This window comes from Mustela erminea, chromosome 7 (assembly GCF_009829155.1).
Source record: "Mustela erminea isolate mMusErm1 chromosome 7, mMusErm1.Pri, whole genome shotgun sequence".
NCBI lineage: Eukaryota > Metazoa > Chordata > Mammalia > Carnivora > Mustelidae > Mustela > Mustela erminea.
The window spans coordinates 61,826,063-61,850,185 of record NC_045620.1 but is presented as its reverse complement, the minus strand read 5'-3'; the positions used below and the strand labels follow the sequence as shown (position 1 = coordinate 61,850,185).

At 44.3% G+C, this 24,123-nt stretch overlaps 1 pseudogene; it reads right to left on the bottom strand.

Moving 5' to 3' along the window:
• Positions 1-292: 292 nt before the first annotated feature.
• LOC116596358 lies at positions 293-17,595 on the bottom strand (annotated as a pseudogene).
• Between the last annotated feature and the right edge of the window lie 6,528 nt (positions 17,596-24,123).

The window sequence follows — 24,123 nt, the reverse complement described above, 5'->3', positions numbered from 1 at the left end:
CCTTTTCCCTTGATTGTTCTTTTTTAAACATGGTTGCTGAGCATTGACACAGAAATCACCCGACATAAAACTGGAGCCATTCACAGCTGCAAGTGACCCAGAAGTTATCAAAATGTAGCAACCACAAAGAAAGGACCTTGTGTCCCCAGGTGTGTGCAAGTGCAGCTGGGGCCCTGGGAATGCTTGTGTGGGCAGGGCTGGGCTCCAAGTTCTCCCTCAGGGGAACAGAAGTAGGAACCTACTCTGACAGCTCTGCAGGACAACACCCCCTGATGGAGACAGGGGCAGCTCCTCATGAGTCTCGGATGTCCTGGTGATTCTTGGGCACAACCTGAATCTCAGTTTCTTCATGAAGGGAGGGGAGGGCTGCCCAGCCACCATAGGTCACACAGGTCCTCCAGGGGACAGCCCAGCCGCTGCAGGTCACACAGGTCCTCCTGGGATAGCACTTTGGTGGGTTTGTGGTCCAGCAGGTACCTCTTCAAGTGGCTCTTATCACACCACACAACCTCGACCCCATTGGCCAGGTCCACCTCCATCACCTGGTGACAGGCCAAGGTCAGTCAGTGAACCTCCACTACCAACCCCCCCAAAAAAAGGCCCCCATGTAGTAAACATCACCCTGGTCCATGGGGATATGGGCCTGGGACTGTGGCCAGCCCTGGTAGCTGAAGTCCTCATGGGACACTCGGTAGAAACTGGGGTGCAGGGTGCCAAAGGGGGGGGCAGAATCTCCATGCCCACATGGTCACAGAACTTCATGTCCACATCCGCACACAACAGGTCATCCACCTCACGGAGGAAGTGCTGCTCACAGAAGTGACTGACTATTGCCATGTACTGTATGGACACATCCTGCTACTGCGGGGCACTGGGGACCTCAAAGACCACAACCCTCCAGCCCTCCCAGTGGGGCACACAGGCCTGGCAGCTTGCTGGTCAGTGATGACCAAGGAGGCGACCCTGTGTCCCACCATGATGGGCTTCTCTGCCCTCTGCAGGGACAGCTCCAGGAAAACCACCTATGTACAAGGACGAGGGACAAAGTGGGAAGAGGGTCACAGTCAGAGGCTGAATGCAGGACCCCAGAGCTGGGGGCCATGTACATGTGCACCTTCTTCAAGGGGGCAGGCCCTGGGCTGCTTTAAGCAACAGTCACTCTCCCAGCCTGTCCTGAGCAACTCTGCTTGTGAGGCCTCCCTATCTTCTGTTCCCACAGATGGGGGCTATCAGTACCCCATCATACAAAGGGGAGCTTGAGACTTCGGAGGCAGGAAACCAACCCCACAGTCAGCATGCTGGAGCCAGGAACACTCCCCCTGTGCTGAGCTCCCAGGAAAACCCTGCATGTACCCTCCCCTGGCCACCCCCCTGCATGTCCTGCCCACCTGCCAGGAGTGGAGCACCTTTGGGCACAGCTCTCCTTCCTATGGCCTACAGACTGGCTAGAACAAGCAGGGCTGGTCTCCTGCTCCACTTTGCTTTGAGGGGGCTGTCTCTGGCCCCCACAGAGCTGTCTCCACCCCCATAGGGTCCTCTCTTGAAGGCTACTGGGCCTCTTGCTGACAAGTTCCATCAATCAACCGCTGCTATTCCTAGGAGTGGTCACCCTCGAGCTCCCCCAGATCAGGAATCAGGTCCAGACCATGGGCAGGGAAGGGGAAAGAGGACCACTGGAAGAAGAGAGGCTTGCTTAGGCCCCAGCCATGAATCCAGGAGTGGAAGCTTCCAGGTCCAAGACTACATCTCCCAGGCTCCAAGAATTTGGAAGTGTTGTCTCTCTGAGGGGTCTACCTGTGGGGACAGCAGCTCCCCCATTGTCAGGAAGGCTGGTGAGCCCCCTCTGAGACTGATTTTTTTCTTAAGGTTTTACTTATTTATTTGACACAGAGAGAGACAGTGAAAGAGGAAACACAAGGAGGGGGATTGGGAGAGGGAGAAGCATGCTCCTGGTTGAGCAGGGAGCCCAACATGGTGGGGTTTGATCCCAGGACCCCGTGATCATGACCTGAGCAGAAAGCAGATGCTTACCAACTGAGCCACCCAGGCACCCTGAGACTGACTTTTTCACATAGGCACTAAGCCTACTTCCCAGTGCCTGCCCCAAACCTGGCAGCTTAGTAAACCACTCACACAGGGAAAGTAGGCACTACATTTAAATAGGGGACAAAGCAGCTGGCAGACATGAGTCAGGTTACCGGGTGGCAAGTCCAGGTCCAGCCAACAGGGGAACAAGCCAGACATGAAGCAGGGGTGGAGAAGAGTGCAGAAGAAGAGGGCAGAGAGAATGTAAAGGCCTGGAGTCAGGCCCGAGGCACATGTGGGAGACCACACACCTGGGAACCCCATGGAGGTTGGGAGGCATGTGGTGGGAGAGAAAATGCTGGAGAGGACAGTAAGCTGGGGAGCAAATCACAGAGATGCTCAAAGTATGTGTTCTGAAAAGACCACTCTTCTGGTTACCAGAGAAGAATGGACTCTGTACAGCAGAGGGCAGGGACACCCTAACCTTAAGCCCTAACCCTAACCCTACCCTAACCCTAATCACAGCTGCAGCTGTGCAGGCCAGGTTCAGGGAAGGAGCTGGGGTCCTGTGCCCTCTGCAGGTAGGTTAAGCCATTTAATTCTGGAAATTCAAGCTGCATGAAGCCCAATATCCTTCAACTTCTCCAAAAACAGCTAAGGAACAATGAATTGGAAACAGTATGGAATGACAACAGTCCCTGACACAAATGGTGGTACAAAACATGACCCTGGCCCTGACACACACCTATTCTCCGACCTTGCTCTCAAGCCTGACCCTGACCCCAATCCAAGGCCCTAACCCTAGCCCCCAACTCCAATCCAAGGCCCTAACCCTAGACCCCAACCCAAACAAGAATCAAAAGGTAAGGACACCTGGGTGGCTCATTGGGTTGGGCCTCTGCCTTTGGCTCAGGTCATAATCTCAGGGTCCTGGGATTGAGCCCCGCATTGGACTCTCTGCTTTCTTCCTCCCACTCTGCCTGCCTCTTTGCCTACTGGTGACCTCTCTCTCTCTGCCAAATAAATAAATAAAATCTTTTAAAAAGAAAAAGAATAAAAAGGTAGAAATTACAAATATCCATCAGTGGTGAATGCATAAACAAAGTGTGGTGAAGTGTTTGAATTTGGGTTCAGGTTCAGGTTTCAATCAGATTTCTAGATCAAGCTTTGGGTTTAGGGTCAGGATGAGGATTTAGAGTGAGGGGTAAGGAAACAGAGTTGGAGTTTATGGCTTTAGATTTATGATTTAGGGCTTAAGACTCAGGGATGACGGGATAAAGTTCAAGGTGAAATTTGCGGTTTGGATTCATGCTGGGATTTGGGTTCAGGGTTCATGGCTCAGAGTTCTGGTTTAGTGTTTGGATTTGTGGTTCAGGTCTTGGATCCAAGGCCCAGGTTCCAAGTCTAGGCTTCCAGTTCAATTTCAGGTTTGGGATTTGGGGTTCCAGTTGGGGCTTTAAGGTCAGGTTAGGTTTCAGTGTTAAACGTAAGGGTTAAGGATAGGCTTAGGGGTGACACACTTTCTTCAGTGTCATCATGGACACAAAATTTCTATCAGAAGTTTCTAAATCTGAATTATATTTCATTTGGGTTCCAGGAGCTGGTTTAGAATTTAAGATCTCAGTAACTATCCCCCAATAACATTCTGATCCAAGGGTGATCCTAGTCACCCAGAAGCAGCTTTTGTCTTGGCTCAAACATACCCTTGGCAGAGAAGGGTGAGCTGATACCAAAGTTGGGATGACTTCACAATGGTAGAGGTGTGAAACCAAATATCAGGGAAATGTTCATGGAAAATGAAACAGGAGGCGGATAACTGTTCAACTACTGATTCTTCCACAATAACAAAGACCAAGTCTCCAATGGAATCTGATAAGGTTCCCTAAGAAGGCCTATGGTACTCATTACCAGTACTGAAAGAGGGCCACCCCCCCTGCTTTAAACTAAGAATCACAGCAGGATACTTCCTACTTTTTTCAAAAATAAAATTTTATTATTTGGAAGTTCCAGTGTACAATTTGCGGAAGCACTGACAACATTTCCCTTTCTCAAATCCTCATCAACATATGGTTAAAATGCAGGCAACGTTGTAATGCACTGCTCATTGGAATACCAAGTACAAAGAGGGCTATTAGAAGCAATAAAAAGTTATCGAATATGAAACTCAAAAAAAAGCACCCTTTATGGGCACTCAATGAGTATCCCTAACCTTAATATCTAAAGTCTCATCCTATGGAATTCACCCATATAAAACTCATCAATAACAATATCCTATTGATCACCATAACCACCTCACCATTGATCTCTAGGCTTGCAATACACACTCCAACCACTAGAGACACACTTCTCAGAAGAAGAACAGGACTTGCCCACTCCCAGGGGTCCAAGCCAATGGCTGGGAGAAATCCCAGCCATTAGGACACAGTCACAGAAACCACACCCAGAACTCAATAAAGGACAGACATCTAATGAAGTGGGTGTTGTAGATCACCACCAACCCCACGAAGTAACTCTACAGTGGACTCCAAGTCTGTCTCCTGCCCGGGATTACATGGGGCACCACATTCTTCCAACACTCCATCCTCAGAACAAAACTGTGAACTGTCCTCGTCAGTCCTGTGTGCAGGCTCACATGAGCCCTGTGAACGCCAGACACCTTTTTGAGAGCACTCAGCCTCTCACGCCTCTCCTAGCAGAGGGAGGGTGCTGTCTCCCTGACTTCCGTACCAACTAGAAAATACTTGGAACAAGTCTTGCCATACTCCATGCAAAAGGCATATTCTCTATCTGCAAAATGATGGATGCTCAGACACCACGGATTCCCCACATATGTCTGAATTAAGATAAATTAGAGATAGAGCTTGGCCGGAGCTCACATAAACACACACACACACACACACACACACACACACTCTTCCTTTGTGCCCTCCAGAGCAGTTCCCATCCACCTTGTTCATTCTTAGCCATTGTCTCTGCAGAGTAGTACAGTTGCCAAGGTGCTAGGGCTGAGGTGCTAGGTGCTAAGCCAGCACCTTGGACCATTCACTATCAGAAATTAATATTCATTTTATTAACAGATACATCTCAGGAGATCTTGCCACAGGAGCCATTAGAAAAGTCATTACAACAGAGGTCCTAACAACCTGTGCCAATCTCTAGGTCTCCAGTTCCTGGCTCCAGGGATTGACTCATCCATGGGCATATGACCTGCTCACTGCCAATGAGATGGGAAGAACCTCGATCTCAGCCTGCAGAGGCAAGCATGGGGTGGACCTTCCAGGCTGGGGCTTTTAAATCCTGACTGCAGAAATGGCCTAGGCCAGACCTGGGCAAGTGCCACAGAGGGCCCAAGAAGCCAGGTGCTCCATAACATTGGTGAGGCCTCCATCAGACTCATCCTGAAGCCCACACATGCTATATCCTCCACTAACTCAGGAGAACCCTAAATATGCTCATGGTCTTGGCCTGAAGAAGATGATCATCTGTGTGGTAGATAAGCCACAAGATATACCCAACAGGCAATGGGGACTGACTCAGCCAAACTATACCTATATGGAATTCAAACACAGACAAATATCTTATGGCAAGCTCAAGGTCTACAGAGAAAGGCAGGAGAATTCCAGAGGCCTTAATTATTCACCCATCTCACTATCATTTTTTTTTTTTCTGTTCAAGTGGAGGGGCCAGGGTTAGGAAGGATAGATCCCAGTGTCTTCCCACTCTGCCACTGGAAAAGAAGAGCCCCCACTCCATCATCCATCATGTTGCAGATCTGGGGTGTGGGAAACTACCACCCATGGGCCACATGGGACCTCCCCCAGTATGGTCTCAATCCAGTGTCTCTGAAACATTAGTTATGGATGGTCTGTGGCTGCTTTCAAGCCACAGTGCAAGAGTGGAGTCCTTGTCAGAGACACCACGTGCACTGCAACACTGAACAGAAAATTATTACAGAACTGTCCAGAAAAGACTGTGCTGATCCCTGATCTCAAAGATACTAAGATCATGTCCCTTCTTTGAGTTGAACATAGAGCTTTCTGGGCCAAATCTAATTTTTTCACCACCAGAGGCAAGGACTTCCATGCTTTGAGCCAGAATTCCATCTCCATCTCCTCTATTTACACCTTGAATGCCATGTCTACAGGTCTGTAGCACAATGGGAATTCACTCTTTGCCATGGGAGTGATGCTCAGAAATGGAGGTGTAAGTGTGAGCTCATGAGGGTGAGCATGTTTTTCCTCTTGGGTATCCACAGTGTGCAAGAGGAATACAACAGAGTAGCGTGCTTTCTGTTCCACAGTAATGGCCATGCCATGTGGTTGCATAGTGATCTCAGAAGGAAGCCACCTTCCTAGAACACACTTTGTCTAGGAGGACTCCCATGTCCCTTGTCCTGGACACTAGGTTACACCAAGCCTGGGGACACCCAGAGGGATAAAGACTCACCTTGCCCAACAGGGTTTTGAAGGACACCTGCTGTTCCAGGGCAAAGGATCCTGAAACCATTCATTTCATCCACCTGTCATCCAGCCATCCATCTGAGAAAGAGATCGACTCCAAGCCAAAAGGACAGACTAAGAGATGATGAATAGCAGCCTTGCATGACAAGTGCCACAACAGGGGACACTCAGAGAACTGGGCTTGTGCACGGTTGCTGAGACTGGGAGGCCAGGGATCAGGGGTGTTCCAGCTGGATGTCACAGCTGTGCCCTGTGTGGCTACAAATGTTAGTGTGACTGGGCTTTGACCAGACTGGAATGACAGGACAGGCGAGGGGTGATGTCCCTAAACTGTCTTCTGCAAGGCAAAATTTCAGTAATGAGATTTCCTTCAGTATGCTTTCATTTCACATGCGTCTGTGAGTCCCTAAACCTGATTATGTAGAACATGAAGTATGTAGGAAGCCATGGCTTTCAAACCTGAGGTGCTGGGGGCAGATCACCCTTGATCTTTCTTTTGGCTGCTTTCAGAGTAGGATGACTTCTCCCGCCTTCATCTCTGACCCCAGGACAGGGAGCAAAAGCAACACAGATCAACATGTCACAATGTCCACAGAAATCTGCAAAGCCATGTTCTCACAGGAGCTAACGGATCAGGACCAGTGGGACAGAAAGGAGAGGCTGATAGCAAGGAACAAGTCATGTGCATGTGAGCTGGCCCACTTCTCTACCGGTTGGAAGCAAGGCATGCCTGACAGGAGGGAATCCCGCCTGCACCCATCCATCTCTTCACTGCCCTTGAGCAGAGAAGAGGATGTGCTGAGCTTGGTGTGGCTTTCATGGGGACATGGCCAGCTGGCTACAGATGCTACCTGCCAAGTACCTAGAGGACCAGCTCCTTCCTGATCCTTAGCTAAGATGAAACAATCATTATGTTTAGTTAAGTGACCTATTTCAGGGGACTGGTCCTGTGCTCAGTGCTCTGGTGACTATAGTAACTATATACCCTCCCTTTGTCTTTCTGAAAAACACCTTAGGCAGGTAAGATGGACCTGCAAAAAGCTGTCCCCAGTCCAGGTATGTCACTTGACCCTGACCCTATCCCTAATATGTACCTAAGATATAGTATTTAAAATACTGCTCAAAAGTGAAAGGATGGTTTTTATGAGATAAAGAATTCAGGGACCAACCTTTTTTGGTCTTAACTCTCTCTCCCTTGAATTCCTTCAATCCAAACCATTTCAACCACATGCTATTTGGAGAGTGGCCACACGGGGGCAGCACTGAGTAAACCCATTCTTCCCTCATTCTGTCAAACCTTGTTCCTTCAAAGTTTACAGATCTTGGTACAAGTGATTAAAAGTGTGACTTTGTTGAATTTTTTAACAATCAAACTTATTCCTTCAACCTGTTAAGAATAGAAGGTGTTTTCTAAAATCTCAGACTTGGAGAGCTCGGGAAGGCCCAAGGGCCTGGGAAAGGGCTATGACTTAGAATCGATTCAGGTCTACTTAGGAAACAAGGATGGCTTCTCTTGCAGGACGAATCTGTGTCAATGACCAGCACTGAATCCACACCAAAGTGCACAAAGTACAACTCAGAGGAAAACCAAGGAGAATCCACAGCCTCCAGAAGCAGAGAAAGAGCCAGCCCCAGGAACAAAGACAAACCAGGAAGGCTCTGCCTAGGCCAGTTTGCATTTCTGCAGATCCTGTGGAGCTACAATGCCCTCAGTGCCCTCAGTGCCCCCAGGGTCGTGGGTCAGGCCGAGCACACATCCTGATGCTGTCCTGTTGGAACATGTGAAGAGCCTCCTGGGCCCTTCCTCCATGAGACAATCCCTACCGCCTGACGACTCCAGCCTGCTTCTTGGAACTCCCATTCCCCTTCCTGACCCCATCCTTCACTTTTACCATCATGGCCCTCATACAGAGTATACTGAACGACTTCCTCTTCTGTCATCTAAATGTTTTTGTTCATGTTTGCTGGGAAATGATACCTTGCATCATTGACCCTGATGTAGAATCCCTTGCCGCCTGCCTGAAATCAGTGTGGACTGCAAGTGCCTACACACTGTCATGGGGCTAGTGTCCTGGGAAAGGTCCTCCTGAAGCTGGCTCAGTTGTTGCAGTGAAGGCCTGAGCCAGGCACTACTCACTGTGTGCCAGGAAGGCAGCACAGCCAAAACCTTGCTTGGGGTTCAGGATTGCTCATGGCCCCTCAGCCACATCAGATGGCATGGGGGAACACCCTGAAGACACGGGCTAGTCCAGTGTGGCCCTGGGTAATCTTCATGGAACAGGCATTGTGTCCAATGGAGGAACTCCATAGGAGAGGGGACAATGAGAGTCAAAACTCCTGATATATATATTTCATCTTGAAGACTGCCCAGAACTTAAAAATGTTTAAAAATAGAGCTATCCTGTTACAAAGCTGTCATCATCAAGACAGTATGGTACTGGCACAAAAACAGACACATAGATCAATGGAACAGAATAGAGAGCCCAGAAATAGACCCTCAACTTTATGGTAAACTAATCTTCAACAAAGCAGGAAAGAATGTCCAATAGAATAAAGACAGTCTCTTCAACAAATGGTGTTGGGAAAATTGGACAGTCACATGCAGAAAAATGAGACTGGACCATTTCCTTTCACCACACATAAAAATAGACTCAAAATGAATGCAGGACCTCAATGTGAAAAAGGAATCCATCAAAATCCTTGAGGAGAACACAGGCTGCAACCTTTCAATCTCTACCACAGCAACTTCTTCCTAGGAACATTGCCAAAGGCAAGGGAAGCAAGGGCAAAAATGAACTCTTGGGACTTAATCAAGATCAAAAGCTTTTGCACAGCAAAGGAAACAGTCAACAATACCAAAAGACAATTGACAGAATGGGAGAAGATATTTGCAAATGACATATCAGATAAAGGGCTAGTATCCAAAATCTATAAAGAACTCATCAAACTCAACACTCAAAGAACAAATAACCCAATCAAGAAATGGGCAGAGGACATGAACAGACATTTCTGCAAAGAAGACATCCATCCAGATGTCCAACAGACACATGAAAAAGTGCACCACACCATTCAGCATCAGGAAAATACAAATCAAAACCACAATAAGATACCACCTCACACCAGTCAGAGTGGCTACAAGTAAAAAGTCAGGAAATGACAGATGCTGGTAAGGATGTGGAGAAAGGGGAACCCTCCTACACTGCTGGTGGGAATGCAAGCTGGTGCAACCACACTGAAAAACAGCATGGAGGTTCCTCAAAAAGTTGAAAATAGAGCTACCCCATGACCCAGCAATCGCACTACTGGGTATTTACCCTAAAGATACAAATGTAGTGATCTGAAAGGGCATGTGTACCTGAATGTTTATAGCAGCAACGTCCACAATAGCCAAACTATGGAAAGAACCTAGATGTCCATCAACAGATCAATGGATAAAGAAGAGGTGGTATATAATGCAGCCATCAAAAGAAATGAAATCTTGCCATTTGCTATGACATGGATGGAACTAGAGGGTATTATGCTTAGTGAAATAAGTCAATCAGAGAAAGACAACTATCATATGATCTCCCTGATATGAGGAAGTGGAGAGGCAATGTGGGGGGCTTGGGGGTAGGAAAAGAACAAATGAAACAAGATGGGATTGGGAGGGAGACAAACCATAAGAGATTCTTAATCTCATAAAACAAACTGAGGGTTGCTGGGGGGAGGGGGGTTTAGAGAGGGTGGTTGGGTTATGGAAATTGGGGAGAGTATGTGCTATGATGAGTGCCGTGAAGTGTGTAAACCTGGCAATTCACAGACCTGTACCCCTGGGGCTAATAATACATTATATGTTAATAATAATAATAATAATAATAATAAAGTAGAGCTGCCCTATGACCCAGCAATTGCACTCCTGGGTATTTACCCCCAAAGATACAGATGCAGTGAAACAAAGGGACACATGCTCTCCAGTGTTCATAGCAGCAATGTCCATGAGAGCCAAACTGTGGAAGGAGATGAGATGTCCTTTAACAGAGGAATGGATAAAGAAGATGTGGTACATATATACTATAGAATTTTACTCAGCCATCAGAAGGGATGAATGCCCACCATTTGCATCAACACAGATAGAGCTGGAGGGGGTTATGCTAAATGAAATCAACCAAACAGAGAATGACAGTAATCACTAATATGTGGAACACAAAGAATAGTGTGGAGGACCACAGGGGAAGGGAGGGAAAACTGAATTGGAAGAAATCAGAGAGGGAGACAAACAATGAGTGACTCTTATTCATAGGAAACAAACTGGAGGAGAGGTAGGTTGGGGGCGGGGTAGCTGGGTGATGGGTATTGAGGAGGGGACAGGTGGCAATGAGCTCTAGGTGTTATGTGCGACTAATGAATCATTGACCATTACATCAAAAATCATACCCTGGCTACTGGATTTAAGTTAAAAATGTGATAAACTTATTAAAAAGAAAGAAATTTGTGCTATTACAAGGAGTATCACAAAAATACAAAGGATAGTGACAGAGTACTATAAGCAAGTAGAGGCCAACATTTTGGACAACCTACAAGAAATGGATAAGTTCCTAACAACAAACTAGAATGAACCATGAAGGGAAAAAAAAAATCTGAACAGACTAATCACTAGTAAAAAGATTGATTCGATAATCAAATTCTCCCAAGAAACAGAAGCCCAAGACCAGACAGTTTCACTGAGAAGTTCAACCAGATGATAGAAGAAGAATTAACACCAACCCTTCCCAAAATGTTTTTAAAAAAGGAGAGAGGGGCATATATCCAAACTCATTGTATGAAGGCAGCAGTATCCTGCTACAAAAACAAGACAAGGATGCTACAAGAAAAGGAAAGGCCAATATCTCTCATGAACAGAGATGCAAAAAATCCTCAACAAATTATCAGCAACATCAATTCAACAATTCTTCAGGAGAATCACACAACATGATCCAGAGGAATTTATTCCAGGGACAAATGATGATTCCATATCTGCACATCCACCAATAGCATATACCACCTTAACAAAATAAAAGATAAAAATCCTAGGATTGTTACAATAGATGCAGAAAGAACACTTGACAAGATTCAATACAATAATGATAAAGACTCTAACATCCTGGTATTGAGGGAATATACCTCAACCAAACAAGGGCCCTATATGAAAAGCCCACAGATGACGTTACACTCAAGGGTGAAATGATGAAAACTTTCCCGCTACCAGCAAGAACAAGATAAAGAGGGGTGCCTGGGTGGCTCAGTGGGTTAAGCCTCTGTCTTTGGCTCAGGTCATGATCTCAGAGTCCTGGGATCAAGCCCCACATCAGGCTTTCTGCTCAGCAGGGAGCCTGCTTCTTCCTCTCTCTCTCTCTGCCTGCCTCTCTGCCTACTTGTGATCTGTCTGTCAAATAAATAAATAAAATCTTAAAAAAAAAAAAGAACAAGATAAAGATGCCCACTCTTACCAGTTTCATTCATCATAATATTGAAAGCTCTTGCCAAACCATCTAGACAAACAAAACAAAATGAAACAAAACAAAAAGATATGAAATCTAAATAGGAAAAGAAAATGGTCACTATTTGCAGATGACATGATACTATATGTAGAAATCTCTAAGGAGTCCACAAAAAATTGTTTTACTAACAAATAAACAAATTTGAATAAATTAGAATAAATAATTTCAGGAAAGCTGAAGGATACAAAGTCAATATACAGAGACATGTTGCATTTCTTTTTTTTAAAGAATGTATATATTTGACACAGAAAGAGACAAAGAGAGAGAGCATAAGCAGGGGAAGCAGCAAAGAGTCAGGAAAAAAACATTCTCCCTGCTAAGCAGGGAGACCATGCCGGACTCATTCCCAGAACCCCAGGATCATGACCTGACCTAAAGGCAGACACTTAACTGACAGAGCCACCCAAGTGCCCCAACTTGTATTTCTATATTCTGATGACCAACTTTCACAAAGAGAAATTAAGAAAGCAATGCTACTGACAATTGCATCAATCAAAAAAAGATCTAGGAATAAAAGTAACCAAGAATGAGAAAGACCTGGTATACTGAACACAAGGTGGAAAATGAAGGGAAAATATGTGCATGTTGGTGGGTGAATGTATGGCCAAAGATTTGGAACATGACACAAATAAATGGAAGCATACACCATACTCATTAACTGGAGGAGTTCATCTTAACATGTCCGCCATACCCAACGCAATCTGGAGAAAGAAGAGGAAAGAGAGAGTCCAAGATGGCAGAGGAGTAGGACACCTTCATTTCATCTGACACAAAGAATTAATAGAGAGCTATCAAACCACTCTGAACATCTGCAAATTCAAGCATAGATCCAAGAAAAGAACAGCACCAACTCTACAAACAGAAAAGCGACCACTTTCCACAAGACAGAAAGTAGAGAAAAGTGAGCCTAAGCTGATAAGCAGAAAGAAAAACCCTGGGGGGAGGGAGCCTCTCTCAGTTGGCTATTGCCAAGTGCTAGGGGAAGCAGAGCACAAAATCGGAACTTTGGGAAGTCTGCTCTGGTGAGGGATGTTGCTCTGGCAGCTGGGCAGGGAATGGAACACTTGATGGGACAGTGTGGTCTCAGGATTTTTGGGGTCCCAGGGAGACCAAGGGCACTTAAGGGCAGCAGAGCTCCCAGGTACCAGAGCAGGGAAGCCACCTGCAAAGAGTGAGCCCAGGAGTGGGCTCGAAGCTGGAGGTTGCCATAAACTGTGATCCACAGCACAGTCTGGCCACTGCTCTTTGAGAAGGGGCCCAAGAAGCAGCACAGCTGGGCTGATCCCCCTTCCTTCTCTGAATCTGCTGGGTTTAGAGACAAAACTGCATTATGTGCCAGAGATAGAAATGCTTGGTCACAAGTCTGGTGATACCATAGTCCTGAACAAAATGGAGGAAGGCACAAATAAATGGAAAAACATTCCATGGTCATGGATTTAGAAGAACAAATATTGTGAAAGTGTCTATGCTACCCAGAACGATCCAAAGATTCAATGCAATCCCAATCAAAATACCATCACCACGTTTTTTGCACAACTGGAATAAATAATTCCCAATTTGTATGGACCCTGAATAGCCAAAGGGATGTTGAAAAAGAAAACCAATGCTGATGGCAACCCAACTGCAGACTTCAAGCTCTATTACAAAGCTGTAATATCAAGACAGTATGGTCCTGGCATAAAAACAAACACACAGATCAATGGAACAAAATAGAGAAACCAGAAATGGATCCTCAACTCTAGAGACAACTTATCTTCCTCAAAGCAGGAAAGAATATCCATGGGGGAAAAGTGTCTTCAATAAATGGTGCTGGGAACACGGGACAGCCATATGCAGAATAACGAAACTGGACCCTTTCCTTATACCACACACAAAGGTAGAATCCAAGTGGATAAAAGATGTCAGTGTAAGACAGAAATTCATCCAAATCCTATAGGAGAACAGAGGCAGCAACAACTTTGACCTCAGCCACAGCAACTACACAGACGCTACACAGCATCTCCAAAGGTGAGGGAAACAAAAGCAAAAATGAACTGTTGGGATTTCATCAAGATAGCAAGCTTTTACATAGCAAAGGAAACAGTCAACAAAACCAAAAGACAACTGAGAGAATGGTAGAGGATACTTGCAAATGACATAACAGATAAAGAGCTCATATCCAAAATCTAGAAAGAACTTATCAAACTCAACACCCACAGAACAAATAACCCAATCAAGAAATAGTCCAGATATATAAACAGACATTTCTCCAAAGAAGACATCCAATGGCCAACAGACACATAATGAAGTGCTCAACATTCCTTGACATTAGGAAAATACAAATCAAATCCATAGTGAGATACCACGTTATACCAGTCAGAATAGCTAAAATGAACAAGTCCAAAAATGACAGGTGTTGGTGAGGATGTGGAGAAAGGGGAGCCCTCTTATACTGTTGGTGGGAATGCAAGCTGGTAAAGCCACCCTGGAAAACAGTGTGGAGGTTCCTCAAGAAATTGAAAATAGAGCTACCCTACAATCCTGCAATTACACTGCTGAGTATTTACCCCAAAGATACAAATGTAGTAATCTGAAGGGTCACCTGCACCCCAATGTCTGTAGGAGCAATGCCCACAAGAGCCAAAGTATGCAAAGAGTGCAGACGTCCATCAACAGATGAGTGCATCTGTATGGATGTATGGATATATGAAAATTATGCAGTTATCCAAAAATGAAATTTTGCTATTTGCAATGATATGGATGGAAATAGAGGGTATTATGCGAAGTGAAATAAGTCAGTCAGAGAAGGACAATTATCATATGATCTCACTGATATGTGGAATTTAAGAAATAAGACAGAGGATCATAAGGGAAGAGGGAAAAAAAAAAGGAAGCAAGATGAAACCAGAGAGGGAGTCAAAGCAAAAAGACACTTAATCTCAGAAAACAAACTGAGGGTTTCTGAAGGAGAGAAAGGTGAGGAAATGGGGTGGCTGGGTGATGGGCACAGGGAGGGAATGTGCTGTGGTGAGCACTGTGTGCTGTGTAAAACTGAAGATTCTCACCTGTACTCCTGAAACAAATAACACATTATATGATCATAATAAAAAAAGAAGTGAAAGAAAAACATTTAGAATACAAATGTAAACTATGTAAAAATGAATAAATAATCTCATCGATGAAAGCAAGCAAGCAAGCAAGCAACTAAGCAACTTGGAGTCACCACATGCCAATTTCAAGCTAGATTACAAAGCTGTTGTCATCAAAACAGTGTGGTACTGGCATAAAAACAGACACACAGGACAATGGAATACTGATAATCATAGTACTTTTGGCAAAGTTTATTCATTCATATATTAAAGGTATATTTAAACTTAGCTCTGATAGAATTATTAACTCTGAATGGGCATTTATAATATTGATGTCCTGTTCCAGTGTTTGCTACCAATAAATGCATTTTTAAACATGCTGTTTTATATACATATATATTACAGAATAAGGATGATTTACAATCCACACTTTTAAGAAAAATTAAATTCACCTTAACAAACCAACCACAGAAAAGGAAATATAGATATCAATCATCACAACTGAGAATATCACAAAAGAAGACAATCAGACACAATCTGGTATCTGATGGAAGAACAGAATATTACTTAAGTAGTTCTGCCCAAATGTCCAACCTGCTGAAAGCTATAGATCCAGCTACTCATTTACTAAAACACAGATGTCAGAGAAAAGTCCTAACAAAGAGTATGAAGACATCGCCAATGAAGTCCACAATGAATATATTCTGACAGGAAAAATATTTTCCCAACAAATAAACTATAAAATTAGAATAAATAAATAAATAAACAGAAGGGAAGGAAGGATAGAAGGAAGGACAGAAGGAAAGAAGGAAGGAAGGAGAGAAAGAAGCTCAGAAACTAACCCACACATGTATGGTCTTAACTTAGGACACAGCAGAGAATATACAATGGGGAAAGGACTGTCTCTTCAGTGAATGGTACTGGGAAATCTGGATACTAAATGTGGAAGAATGTGACTTGATCACTTTCTTAGACCGCACATACAAATTATGAATGGATGAGTGACTTGAACATAGGAACTGAATCCATAAACCTCCAAAAATAAAATACAGGTAGTAAGTTTCTCAATACTGGTTTTGGGGAAGAGACTTTTATATTGGACACCAAAAGCAAAAGCAACAAAAGCAAAAATAAACAAGTGGAAGGACATCAGACTGAAATTTCTTCATGACAAAAGAAACCATCAAACCCTTAAAGGCAACCTCCCCAGTGAGAAAAAATATCTGCACATCCTATGTGTAAGAAGAGGCTAATATCCAAAATACACAAAACCCTCCTTCAAATCCAAAGAAAAACTGAATAAAAACTGGGGAGAATATGTGAATAGATACTTTCCAAAGATGGCATACAGGCAGCCAACAGACACAGAGAAAGTTGTTCAACATCACTAATTGTCATTAGGAAAACAAGTCAAAACTGCAATCAGCTATCACCTCACAAGTGTGGGAACAGAAATCATCCCAGAGACAGACACCGGGTGTGGTCAAGGATGTTCACATGAGGGGACCCTGTGCACTCTTGGTCGGAGTAGATATTGGTAGAGCCACTGTGAAAAATTCTAAGGAGTTTCTGGAAAACAATAATAGAATTACCACATGACCTGGTAATGCCTCTACTGAGTTTTCTTTGGCGAAAGCAAAAATCTTCCTCCAAAAGAGAGATGCACTCTCATGTTCACAGCAGCATTTTTCACAATAACCAGACATGGAAACATTGACCTAGGGAGCATTATGCTAAGTAACTCAGACACTGAAAAACAAACATCAGAGACTCTCATCGACATTCCAATGGAAGAAAAAAAAAAACTGAATGCACAAATAATGAGAAGAGATGTGTGGTTCCAGATTCAGGGATGGTGGGGGGAAATGGGTGAAGGTAGTCAAAGGTGCCATGTTTGAGTGATAAAATCCACAAGTCATGGAGTGTTCTGTGCAGCATGGAGACAAAAGCTAACCCTGCAGGGTGGTACACGCTCCCCCACTACTTGAAAGTACAGTGGTCTTAGGAAAGGTTTCACAGCAGACGTGGCATAAACGGAAAAAGGAATTACCATTCATTTCTACAGAAAAATGAGTGAGCATGCTCAGACACCAAAACTTCCTTCTCTTTGGCTCCTCATAGGCCTCAGGACACAACATCCTAATGGATGCCCAAAATAAATGGAGATAAAGCACAGTAGATGCTCACAGACACAATTCAATCTCTGGTGGCTGGACATGGAAAACAGTGCCCAGGGAGGATCTGATTGGGCTGTATGCTGCTTCCCCCCAAAACAGATGCTGAATGCGATGCCTACTTTTTTACTTTTTTTATAAGAGAAAAATCCTCTTCAGGTTTCTTCCTGCTACTGGAGCTGTGTATTACCATAGGTCTTTTGAAAAAGCCAAGTGTCTTACGATGAACTTTGAGAAAAATGGGGAAGACTTGTACCTGAAAATTGCTGAGGGGGTAGAAGTTCAGAGTTCTCCTGGACACAAACATCAGCAGGTCCACTATGAAAGGCACTTTTCTCAGCAGGTGAAACATGGACTACCTCCTACCCCCAGAAACCTCCACCTTCGCCTCACTCAGGATAACCCACAAGAGCTCGGAGTTACCTCAGTTCATCTTTTCTCCCAATCCCAATATCACACCCATCGACAAATCTTGTGAGCTCCATCTTCAATAGGTACCCAGAATAGCACTAACCCCTCCTTCTAAGGTTGCCTGTCTGGTCCACACTGGAACATATCTCTTGCCTGACTTCCTGGAAAAGCTTCATCATTGACCTCCCTTGCCCATCCTTAACCCTGTGTCATCTGTTCCCAACACTGTTGCTAGGAAGTCCCAGTGAAACAGGGTCCCATGGGGGTCATAGCCCTGCCATGGCTTTCTGTCACTCTACTGTCACCTCCCTGAGGTCATGTCCTAAGCTGTCCCTTGTGGCCACAAGACTTGCTGCTCCTGGACACACCTGTTATGCTCCTGCCCCAGGGCCTTTGCATATGCTTTCCCTTCCATGTAGAAGACTCTTGATGTGATGTCACTCACCTTCTTTAGATCTTGACTCAAGCACCACCTTCCTAGTGAAGACCCACTGGCCTCCATGAGAATAGTAAGTACCACAGCCACCTCCCCTTCAGCACTCCAGCCCTGTCTCCTGCTTTCTATTTCCAGATCAGTTATCACAGTCACCAAGCCATCTTGGCAAGGGGGAAATGGGGCCCTACTCAGATGGTTTCACCATGGACTCCCTCCAATTTCCTAGTCCAGAGCTCTGGAGGAAAAGACCAGAGCTCTTGTACAGCCAGGATGCCCAGGACAATTGGTCCCCCTCTGGCACTCTGAAGACCATCAGGAAAAATGAGCCATAAGGGGAATCCACTTGCACATGAAACCTGAAACCAGACACCTTCCTCCATTCTAGGTGAGCACACACACATCCTCCCCTTGCCTGATGTGCTCACCTGAGAAAGCTGAGCAGAGAAGCATCCCAGGGTCCACATTTCCCTCTGGCCAAGGTCCCTGGAAACAGACCTCTCTCCTTCCTCCACTAGCCACCTGTGGTTGACGTCTGGCATCCTCTCGTGCAGGGGCAGAACAGTGCACCTTTCCCTCTCTCCTGGGATGTCATCACAAATCAGGCCTTGCTGCACACTTTTCAGGAAGGAACCTGCAGCAGCAGTAGCAACAGCAGCAGGCTGCCCAGGATCGGTCTCAGTCTCACACGCCAGGCCCCATGTGGAACTAGAGCTTCAAGGAGACTGATGTGCTGTGTGGCCTTGGAACCCAATGGCAGGAGCTGAGATTTCAGTTCTTTATGAAAACCGGCCTCTTCCACACAGCACAGGAAAGTGGCAGTTTCTCAGGGATATGGCTCTGGAAGAAGAGCTTCTGCTTGCTGAATTCACAGGGACCAGACTGAGGACACCTGCAGTGCCTTGTCTGAGGAAGCAAGGGGCACACTGGGCAAGAAGCCATAATGCTACCTGTGGGCTGCTTCCTACCAAGCCCCCTGCTGAGATGAGGGCTGGAGAACCAAACAGGAAGCAAGTTTCCTATCACATCTCCAGCAGGAGGGCTGGATGGGGAGCAGAGCCCTGTCCCTGGAGCAAGTTGGCCTGTGCATCAAGAGTGAAGGGCCACCGCCACTGCCTCACAGTGTCTCAGACTACCCTGCCAGACTCAAACCTGCTAACATGGGGACTCCTAAGACCCAGAGACTGCTTTCTATGCCAGCTCACTGTGCTCACAGAGAAGCAAACTCCAGGCTCAGAAACTTGTTTATCGTTAGCTCTGGAATTCTATGGGTTTGTCTACACTGGCCCACCCAGGTGTCCCTTTCAGATCATTCCTCCAGTGCCCTTGGGTTTTGAGCTACCTACAAGCTGCCCTTCAAAAGGCAGGAACTGGTCTGTTTAGGCAGGCAAGCTGAGCGACTGTGTGTGGGAAACTCAGACCACATCCTCCCTGAACACCAATGCTTCCAAGTCCAAGCTTCAATCCTTCACTTACTGGGCATGGAGCACCACATCAGCATGAACACTGCTCTTTCAAATCTTTTGTCTCCCATTCCTTCACATCAGAAATGAAGCTCCAATCACCACTCTATTTTCCCTTCAGAGTAGTGAGGAAAAGGAGAGAATAAAACATATGGCGGGAGGAGCAATATGGTGGAGGTATAGGAGATCTAAATATCATCCTGTCCCAGGAGTTCTGCTAGATAGTTATTAAACCATTCTGAAAACCTACAAACTCAATAGGAGGTAGAAGAGAAGAAGAGCAGCAATTCTAGGAACAGAAAATTGACCACTTTCCAGAAGGTAGGACATGCAGAGAAGTGGATCCAAGGCAACCTACAGGAAGATAGACTGTGGGGGGAGAGGCTGGCTCCCAGGAAGTTTTAGAGCAGCAGAGCACAAAATTGGAACTTTTGGAAGTCTGCTCCACTGAGGGATGTCACTCCAGAAGCTCAGTGTGGGGGGGGGGGCGGTCAAGCCCTCATGGGGACAGTGTGGTCTCACGACCACAGACAGGGTCACAAAAAGACCAGGGGTGTCTGAGTGTGGCAGAGCTCCCAGGTATTGGATCAGGGAAGCCAGCTCCAGAGATGGGGCTGAGGAGCTGGTTCTCAGCTCAGGCTTACCTTCAACCATGATCCCAGGCACAGTTGGGCTCGTCACGAAGTGTTCCCACAAGTGGCAGATCTGTGGAGATCCCCTCCTTCCTGGGGCCGAAACAAATGGCAGAAATCAGCTGAGTTTGGAGACTCCAAATGGGGCTGTAGGCCTGTGACAGCAACACTCAGTCACAGGACAGGCAAGCATGGAGTGTGGCCGGAGATGAGGAAGATGGGAGGAATTGACTCCTTTTCTCTGAGGGCGCACTGAGGAGCGGGGCCCCAAGCTCTCAGCTCCTGCAGGCCCAGAGATTGGGAGGCCGCCATTTTCATTCCCATCCTCCAAAGCTCTACGGAAAGCATTCAGGGAACAAAAGCTCCTGAGACCAAAACCGCGCAGATTACTTGGTCTGGCTCCTGCCAAACTGTACAATTCTCCTCAGGCAAAGACACTCAAGAATCACAGCAACAGTCCTCTTCCCCAGATCAGCAAGAACATCTAGCCAAGTTCACCAATCAGTGAGAGCTGCAGAGAGGGGAATGCAACACATAGAATTCATGACTTTTTCCCCATGATTCTTTAGTCTTTCAAAGTTAAATTTTTCTAATTTTATTTTTTCTTATTCTATTTTTTAAATTTTCCTCATTCTTATTTTAACCTTTTTAAACTATTTTATCTTAACAATATCTTTTTAAAAAATATTTTAAAGCTTTTATTGTTGTAGTCATATTCTCTCCCCACATTGTATTTAACCTAATTTTTGTATACATATAGGTTTCTTTTTTCTTTAAACTGTTGGGATACAACTTCTAATATATCAAAATATACCCTAAATCTAGAGCATGGTTTTGTTCTAGTCTCCAGCATGATCACATTTTTTCCTTTTTTTTCTTTTTTCAACCAAATTCTTATCTTATCAATTCTTTTTTTTAAAAATAATTTATTTATTTATTTGACAGAGATCACAAGTAGGCAGAGAGAGAGAGGAAGGAAAGCAAGCTCCCTGCTGAGCAGAGAGCCCGATGTGGGGCTCGATCCCAGGACCCTGGGATCATGAACTGAGCCCAAGGCAGTGGTTTAACCCACTGAGCCACCTGGCACCCCTTATCAATTCCTTTTTTATAATACTTTTTAATTTTCATCTTTATAGTCATATTCCATCCCTTCTCTGTGTTTACCCTTATTTTTCTAATATATATAATTTTCTTTCTTTTAAATTTTGGGAGGTAGTTTCATCTAACAGACCAAAATACACCCAAAATCAAGTGTGTGGTTCTGTTCTATTCACCTGTCACACACACACACACACACACACACACACACATATGTATATGAATAAATATGTATTTATTTATATTTGTATTTATATTTATATTATATATTTTCTTTTTTTCACCCTTTCTTCTCCCCCCAATTTTGGGTCTCCTCTGATTTGGTTAGTATATATTTTTCTGTGGTCTTGCTACCTTTTTAGTATTTTGTTCTACCACTCATCTTTTCTTATCTGGATAAAATGACAAAGGGGAGAAAACTCACCACACACACACAAAAAAAAAAATGGACAAGAGGAAGTACTGATGACTAGGGACCTAATCAATACAGACATTAGTAATATGTGAGGACTAAAGTTCAGAATGGCAATTATCAAGGTGCTAACTGGGGTCAAAAAAAAGCATGGAAGATATTAGAGAACCCCTTTCTGGAGAAATAAAAGAACTAAAATCTAATCAAGTTGAAATTTTAAAAAAAGCTATTAATGAAGTGCAAACAAAAATGGAAGCTCTTACTGCTAGGATAAGTGAGGCAGAAGAGAGAATTAGTGATATAGAAGACCAAATGATGGAGAATAAAGAAGCTGGGCAAAAGAGAGACAAACTACTACTGGACCATGAGGGGAGAATTTGAGAGATAAGTGATACCATAAGATGAAATAGTATTAGAATAATTGGGATCCCAGAAGAAGAAAAAAGAGAAAGAGAGGCAGAAGGTGTATTGGAACAAATTATAGCAGAGAATATCCCTAATCTGGTGAAGGGAACAAGGATCAAAATCCAGGAGGCACAGAGAACACCCCTCAAAATCAATAAATACAGATTCACACCCCATCGTCTAATAGTAAAACATACAAGTCTCAGTGACAAAGAGAAAATCCTGAAAGCAGCTTGAGACAAGAAGTCAGTAACATACAATGGTAGAAATTTTAGATTGGCAGGAGACCTATCCACAGAAACCTGGCAGGCCAGAAAGGACTGGCATGATATGTTCAGAGCACTAAATGAGAAAAATATGCAACCAAGAATACTTTATCCAGCTAGGCTGTCATTGAAAATAGAAGGAGAGGTAAAATGATTCCAGGACTAACAAAAACTAAAAGAATTTGCAAACACCAAACGAGCCCTACAGGAAATATTGAAAGGGGTCCTCTAAGCAAAGAGAGAGCCTATAAGTAAGAGATCAGAAAGGAACAGAGACAATATACAGTAACAGTCACCTTATAGACAATACAAAGACACTAAATTCATTTCTTTCAATAGTTACGCTGAATATAAATGGGCTAACTGCCCCAATAAAAAGACACAGGGTACCAGAATGGATGATTTAAAAAAAAAAAAAAAAAGAAGACCCCTTGATATGCTGTCTACAAGAAACTAATTTTAGGCCCAAAGATACCCCCAGATTTAAAGTGAGGGGGTGGAAAACAATTTACCATGCTAATGGACATAAAAAAAAAAAAACCCCAAAAACAAAAAACAAAAAGCTGGGGTAAAAATCCTTATTTCAGATAAATCAGATTTTAAGTCAAAGTCTATAATAAGAGATGAGGAAGGACACTATATCATACTCAAAGGGTCTCTCCAACAAGAAGATATTACAATTCTAAATATCTGTACTCCTAACATGGGAACAGCCAATTATATAAGCCAATTAATAAAAAAAATCAAAGAGGGGCACCTGGGTGGCTCAGTGGGTTAAAGCCTCTGCCTTCGGCTCAGGTCATGATCCCAGGGTTCTGTGATCGAGCCACGCATTGGGCTCTCTGCTCAGCAGGGAACCTGCTTCCCTTCCTCTCTCTCTCTGCCTGCCTCTCTGTCTACTTGTAATCTCTGTCAAATAAATAAATAAAATTTTAAAAAATCAAAGAAACACATCCATAAGAATACAATAATAGTAGGGGATTTTAACATCCCCCTCCCACCAATGAAATGGACAGATCATCTAAGCAAAAGACCAACAAGGAAATAAAGGCTTTAAATGACACACCGGACCAGATAGATATCACAGATCTATTTAGAACATTCCATGCCCAAACAACAAAATTCACATTCTTCTCTAGTGCACTTGGGACATTCTCCAAAACAGATCACATCCTGGGTCACAAATCAGGTCTCAACCATTACAAAAAGATTGGGATCATTCCCTGCATATTTTCAGACCACAGTGCTTTGGAACTAGAGCTCAATCACAGGAGCAAAGTTGGAAAGAACTCAAATACATGGAGGCTAAAGAGTATCCTACTAAAGAATGAATGGGTCAAACAGAAAATTAAAGAAGAATTAAAATAATTCATGGAAACAAATGAAAATGAAAACACAACTGTTCAAAATCTTTGGGACACAGTAAACACGGTCCTGGGAGGGAAGTCTATAGCAATTCAAACCTTTCTCAAGAACCAAGAAAGGTCTCAAGTACACAACCTATCCCTACCCCTAAAGGAACTGGAGAGAGAACAGCCTAGAAATCCTAAACCCAGAAGGAGAAGGGAAATAATAAAGATTAGAGCAGAAATCAATAAAGTAGAAACCAAAAGAACACTAGGACAGATAAATGAAACTAGGAGCTGGTTCTTTGAAAGAATTAATAAAATTGATAAACCCCTGACCAGACTTCTTCAAAAGAAAAGAGAAAGAACCCAAATTAATAAAATCATGAATGAAAGAGGAGAGATTACAACTAA